The following is a 7328-nucleotide window of genomic DNA, read 5'->3' on the forward strand; positions in this document are numbered from 1 at the left end:
AGTGAACCTGAAGAGAAGCATCGGAATCTATAACTAGTGTCACAGGAGTGGTTCAAAACATAGACAGTAAGAAGAGTCAGTTTTCTTGTACTTTAGTCGGCATTGTGCCTTTTGTATTTAATTCCGATGGAATTTCTGTGTTTCATCGTCAATAAGAATGTCAGAGGAATACAGTAAACCTGAAGAGAAGCATCGGAATCTGTAACTAGTGTCACAGGAATGGTTCAAAGCATAGACAGTAAGAAGAGTCAGTTTTCTTGTACTTAAGTCGTCATTGTTCCATTTGTATTTCATTCCGATGCAATATCAGTATTTCATCGTCAATAAAACGGTCAGAGGGATACAGTAAACCTAAAGTGAAGCATCGGAATCTATAACTAGTGTCACCGGAATGTTTCAAAACATAGACTGTAAGAAGAGTCAGTTTTCTTGTACTTAAGTCGGCATTGTGCCTTTTGTATTTAACTCCGAAGCAATTTCTGTGTTTCATCGTCAATAAGAAGGTCAGAGGGATACAGTAAACCTGAAGTGAAGCATCGGCATCTATACCTAGTGTCACAGGAATGGTTCAAAACATAGACAGTAAGAAGAGTCTGTTTTCTTGTACTTAAGTCGGCATTGTGCCTTTTGTATTTAACTCCGAAGCAATTTCTGTGTTTCATCGTCAATAAGAAGGTCAGAGGGATACAGTAAACCTGAAGTGAAGCATCGGCATCTATACCTAGTGTCACAGGAATGGTTCAAAACATAGACAGTAAGAAGAGTCTGTTTTCTTGTACTTAAGTCGGAATTGTGCCTTATGTATTTAATTCCGATGCAATTTCTGTGTTTCATCGTCAATAAGAAGGTCAGAGGGATACAGTACACCTGAAGTGAAGCTTTGGAATCAATATTTAGTGTCACAATAATGGTTCAAAACATAGACAGTACGAAGAGTCAGTTTTCTTGTACTTAATTCGACATTATGCCTTTTGTGTTTAACTCCGATGCAATATCTGTGTTTCATCGTCAATAAGAAGGTCAGAGTGATACAGTAAACGTGAAGTGAAGATTCGGAATCAATATTTAGTGTCACAGGAATGGTTCAAAACATAGACAGTACGAAGAGTCAGTTTTCTTGTACTTAAGTTCGCATTGTTCCTTTTCTATTTAATTCCGACGCAATTTCTGTGTTGCATCGTCAATAAGAAGGTCAGAGGGATACAGTAAACCTGAAGTGAAGCATCGGAATCTATAACTAGTGTCACAGGAATGGATCAAAGAATAGACAGTAAGAAGAGTCAGTTTTCTTGTACTTAAGTCCGCATTGTTCCTTTTCTATTTAATTCCGACGCAATTTCTGTGTTGCATCGTCAATAAGAAGGTCAGAGGGATACAGTAAACCTGAAGTGAAGCATCGGCATCTATAACTAGAGTCACAGGAATCTTTCAAAACATAGACAGAAAGAAGAGTCAGTTTACTTGTACTTAAGTCGGCATTGTGCCTTTTGTATTTAATTCCGACGCAATTTATGTGTTTCATCGTCAATAAGAAGGTCACAGGGATACAGTAAACCTGAAGTGAAGCATTGGAATGTAAGACAAGTGTCACAGGAATGGTTCAAAACATAGACAGTAAGAAGAGTCAGTTTTCTTGTATTTAAGTCGGCATTGTGCATTTTCTATTTAAATCCGATGCCATTTCTGTGTTTCATCGTCAATAAGAAGGTCGGAGGGATACAGTAAACCTGAAGTGAAGCATCAGAATCTATAACTAGTGTCACAGAAATGGTTCAAAACATAGACAGTAAGAAGAGTCAGTTTTCTTGTACTTAAGTCGGCATTGTTCCTTTTCCATTTAATTCCGTTGCAATTTCTATGTTTCATCGTCAACAAGAAGGTCAGAAGGATACAGAAAACCTGAAGTGAACCATCGGAAACTATAACGAGTGTCACGGGAATGGATCAAAGCATAGACAGTAGGAAGAGTCAGTTTTCTTTTACTTAAGTCGGCATAGTGCCTTTTGTATTTAATTCCGAAGCAATTTCTGTGATTCATCGTCAATAAGAAGGTCAGAGGTATACAGTAAACCTGGAGTAAAACATCGGAATCTGTAATTAGTGTCACATGAATGGTTCAAACATAGACAGTAAGAAGAGTCAGTTTTCTTGTACTTAAGTCGACATTGTGCCTCTTGTATTTACTTCCGATGCAATTTCAGTGTTTCATCGTCATAAGGAGGTCAGAGGGAAACAGTAAACCTGAAGAGAAGCATCGGAATCTATAACTAGTGTCACAGGAGTGGTTCAAAACATAGACAGTAAGAAGAGTCAGTTTTCTTGTACTTAAGTCGGCATTGTGCCTTTTGTATTAAACTCCGATGCAATTTCTGTGTTTCATCGTCAATATGAAGGTCAGAGGGATACAGTAAACCTGAAGTGAAGCATCGGCATCTATAACTAGTGTCACAGGAATGGTTCAAAACATAGACAGTAAGAGGACTCTGTTTTCTTGTACTTAAGTCGGCATTGTGCCTTTTGTATTTAATTCCGATGCAATTTCTGTGTTTCATCGTCAATAAGAAGGTCAGAGGGATACAGTACACCTGAAGTGAAGCTTTGGAATCAATATTTAGTGTCACAGGAATATTTCAAAACATAGACAGTACGAAGAGTGAGTTTTCTTGTACTTAAGTCGGCATTATGCCTTTTGTATTTAATTCCGATGCAATTTTCGTGTTTCATCGTCAATAAGATCGTCAGAGGGTACAGTAAACCTGAAGTGATGCATCGGAATCTATAACTAGTGTTACAGGAATGGTTTAAAACATAGACAGTAAGAAGAGTCAGTTATCTTGTACATAAGTCGGCATTGTGCCTTTTGTATTTAATTCCGATGCAATTTCTGTGTTTCATCGTCAACAAGAAGGTGAGAGGGATACAGTAAACCTGAAGTGAAGCATCGGAATCTATAACTAGCGTCACATGAATGGTTCAAAGCATAGACAGTACGAAGAGTCAGTTTTCTTGTACTTAAGTCGGCATTGTGCCTTTTGTATTTAATTCCGATGCAATTTCTGTGTTTCATCGTCAATAAGAAGGTCAGAGGGATACAGTAAACCTGAAGTGAAGCATCGGAATCAATATTTAGTGTCACAGGAATGGTTTAAAATATAGACAGTAAGTAGAGTCAGTTTTCTTGTACTTAATTCGGCAATGTGCCTTTTCTATTTAATTCCGACGCAATTTCTGTGTTTCATCGTCAATAAGAAGGTCACAGGGATACAGTAAACCTGAAGTGAAGCATTGGAATGTATAACAAGTGTCACAGGAATGGTTCAAAACATAGACAGTAAGAAGAGTCAGTTTTCTTGTACTTAAGTCGGCATTGTGCTTTTTGTATTTAATTCCGATGCAATTTCTGTGGTTCATCATCCATAAGAAGGTCAGAGGGATACAGCAAACCTGAAGTGAAGCATCGGAATCTATATTTAGTGTCACAGGAATGGTTCAATTCATAGACAGTAAGAAGAGTCAGTTTTCTTGTACTTAAGTCGGCATTATGCATTTTCTATTTAAATCCGATGCCATTTCTGTGTTTCATCGTCAATAAGAAGGTCGGAGGGATACAGTAAACCTGAAGTGAAGCATCAGAATCTATAACTAGTGTCACAGGAATGGTTCAAAACATAGACAGTAAGAGGAGTCAGTTTTCCTGTACTTAAGTCGGCATTGTTCCTTTTCCATTTAATTCCGATGCAATTTCTATGTTTCATCGTCAACAAGAAGGTCAGAGGGATACAGAAAACCTGAAGTGAAGCATCGGAATCCATAACGAGTGTCACGGGAATGGATCAAAGCATAGACAGTAGGAAGAGTCAGTTTTCTTTTACTTAAGTCGGCATAGTGCCTTTTGTATTTAATTCCGAAGCAATTTCTGTGATTCATCGTCAATAAGAAGGTCAGAGGGATACAGTAAACATGAAGTGAAGCATCGGAATCTGTAACTAGTGTCACAGGAATGGTTCAAAACATAGGCAGTAAGAAGAGTCAGTTTCCTGCTACTTAAGTCGGCATTGTGCCTTTTGTAGTCAATTCCGATGCAATATCTGTGTTTCATCATCAACAAGAAGGTCAGAGGGATACAGTAAACCTGAAGTGAAGCATCGTAATCTATAACTAGTGTCGCAGGAATGGTTCAAAACAAAGACACTAAGAAGAGTCAGTTTTCTTGTACTTAAGTCGACATTGTGCCTCTTGTATTTACTTCCAATGCAATTTCAGTGTTTCATCGTCATAAGGAGGTCAGAGGGAAACAGTGAACCTGAAGAGCAGCATCGGAATCTATAACTAGTGTCACAGGAGTGGTTCAAAACATAGACTGTAAGAAGAGTCAGTTTTCTTGTACTTATGTCGGCATTGTGCCTTTTGTATTTAATTCCGATGGAATTTCTGTGTTTCATCGTCAATAAGAATGTCAGAGGAATACAGTAAACCTGAAGTGAAGCATCGGAATCTATAACTAGTGTCACCGGAATGTTTCAAAACATAGACTGTAAGAAGAGTCAGTTTTCTTGTACTTAAGTCGGCATTGTGCCTTTTGTATTTAACTCCGATGCAATTTCTGTGTTTCATCGTCAATAAGAAGGTCAGAGGGATACAGTAAACCTGAAGTGAAGCATCGGAATCTATAACTAGTGTCACAGGATGGTTCAAAACATAGACGGGAAGTAGAGTCAGTTTTCTTCTACTTAAGTCGGCATTGTGCCTTTTGTATTTAAGTCCGATGCTATTTCTGTGTTTCATCGTCAATAAGATCGTCAGAGGGTACAGCAAACCTGAAGTGATGCATCGGAATCTATAACTGGTGTTACAGGAATGGTTTAAAACATAGACAGTAAGAAGAGTCAGTTATCTTGTACATAAGTCGGCATTGTGCCTTTTGTATTTAGTTCCGATGCAATTTCTGTGTTTCATCGTCAACAAGAAGATGAGAGGGATACAGTAAACCTTAAGTGAAGCATCGGAATCTATAATTAGCGTCACATGAATGGTTCAAAGCATAGACAGTAAGAAGAGTCAGTTTTCTTGTACTTAAGTCGGCATTGTGCTTTTTGTATTTAATTCCGATGCAATTTCTGTGTTTCATCGTCAATAAGAAGGTCAGAGGAATACAGTACACCTGAAGTGAAGCTTTGGAATCAATATTTAGTGTCACAGGAATGGTTCAAAACATAGACAGTACGAAGAGTCAGTTATCTTGTACTTAATTCGGCATTATGCCTTTTGTATTTTACTCCGATGCAATATCTGTGTTTCATCGTCAATAAGAAGGTCAGAGGGATACAGTAAACCTGAAGTGAATATTCGGAATTAATATTTAGTGTCACAGGAATGGTTCAAAACATAGACAGTACGAAGAGTCAGTTTTCTTGTACTTAATTCGGCATTGTGCCTTTTCTATTTAATTCCGACGCAATGTCTGTGTTTCATAGTCAATAAGGAGGTCTGAGGGATACAGTTAACCTGAAGGGAAGTATCGGCATCTATAACTAGTGTCACAGTAATGGTTCAAAACATAGACAGTAAGAAGAGTCAGTTTTCTTGTACTTAAGTCGGCATTGTTCCTTTTCTATTTAATTCCGATGCAATTTCTATGTTTCATCGTCAATATGAAGGTCAGAGGGATACAGTAAACCTGAAGTGAAGCATCGGAATCTATAACTAGTGTCACAGGAATGGTTCAAAACATAGACAGTAAGAAGAGTCAGTTTTCTTGTACTTAAGTCGGCATTGTTCCTTTTCTATTTAATTCCGACGCAATTTCTGTGTTGCATCGTCAATAAGAAGGTCAGAGGGATACAGTAAACCTGAAGTGAAGCATCGGCATGTATAACTAGTGTCACAGGAATGGTTCAAAACATAGACAGTAAGAAGAGTCTGTTTTTCTTGTACTTAAGTCGGCATTGTGCCTTTTGTATTTAATTCCGATGCAATTTCTGTGTTTCATCGTCAATACGAAGGTCAGAGGGATACAGTAAATCTGAAGTGAAGCATCGGAATCTATAACTAGTGTCACAGGAATCTTTCAAAAACTTAGACAGAAAGAAGAGTCAGTTTACTTGTACTTAAGTCGGCATTGTGCCTTTTGTATTTAATTCCGACGCAATTTCTGTGTTTCATCGTCAATAAGAAGGTCAGAGGAATACAGTTAACCTGAAGTGAAGCATCGGAATCTATAACTAGTGTCACACGAATGGTTGAAAACATTGACAGTAAGAAGAGTCTGTTTTTCTTGTACTTAAGTCGGCATTGTGCCTTTTGTATTTAATTCCGATGCAATTTCTGTGTTTCATCGTCAATAAGAAGGTCAGAGGAATACAGTAAACCTGAAGTGAAGCATCCGAATCTATAACTAGAGTCACAGGAATCTTTCTAAACATAGACAGTAAGAAGAGTCAGTTTTCTTGTACTTAAGACTGCGTTGTGCCTTTTGTATTTAATTCCGATGCAATTTCTGTGTTTCATCGTCAATAAGACGGTCAGAGGGTTACAGTAAACCTGAAGTGGAGCATCGGAATCTATAACTACTGTCACAGGAATGGTCCAAAACAAAGACAGTAAGAAGAGTCAGTTTTCTTGTACTTAAGTCGACATTGTGCCTCTTGTATTTAATTCCGATGCAATTTCAGTGTTTCATCGTCAATAAGGAGGTCAGAGGGAAACAGTGAACCTGAAGTGAAGCATCGGAATCTATAACTAGTGTCACAGGAATGGTTCAAAACATAGACTGTAAGAAGAGTCAGTTTTCTTGTACTTAAGTCGGCATTGTGCCTTTTGTATTTAATTCCGATGCAATTTCTGTGTTTCATCGTCAATAAGAATGTCAGAGGAATACAGTAAACCTGAAGTGAAGCATCGGAATCTGTAACTAGTGTCACAGGAATGGTTCAAAACATAGACAGTAAGAAGAGTCAGTTTTCTTGTACTTAAGTCGTCATTGTTCCATTTGTATTTCATTCCGATGCAATATCTGTATTTCATCCTCAGTATGAAGGTCAGAGGGATACAGTAAACCTGAAGTGAAGCATCGGAATCTATAACTAGTGTCACCGGAATGGTTCAGACATAGACTGTAAGAAGAGTCAGTTTTCTTGTACTTAAGTCGGCATTGTGCCTTTTGTATTTAACTCCGATGCCATTTCTGTGTTTCATCGTCAATAAGAAGGTCAGAGGGATACAGTACACCTGAAGTAAAGCATCGGAATCTATAACTAGTGTCACAGGAATGGTTCAAAACATAGACAGTAAGAAGAGTCAGTTTTCCGGTACATAAGTCGGCATTGTGC

This window comes from Schistocerca serialis, unplaced genomic scaffold (genome assembly GCF_023864345.2).
Source record: "Schistocerca serialis cubense isolate TAMUIC-IGC-003099 unplaced genomic scaffold, iqSchSeri2.2 HiC_scaffold_1417, whole genome shotgun sequence".
NCBI classification, from domain to species: domain Eukaryota; kingdom Metazoa; phylum Arthropoda; class Insecta; order Orthoptera; family Acrididae; genus Schistocerca; species Schistocerca serialis.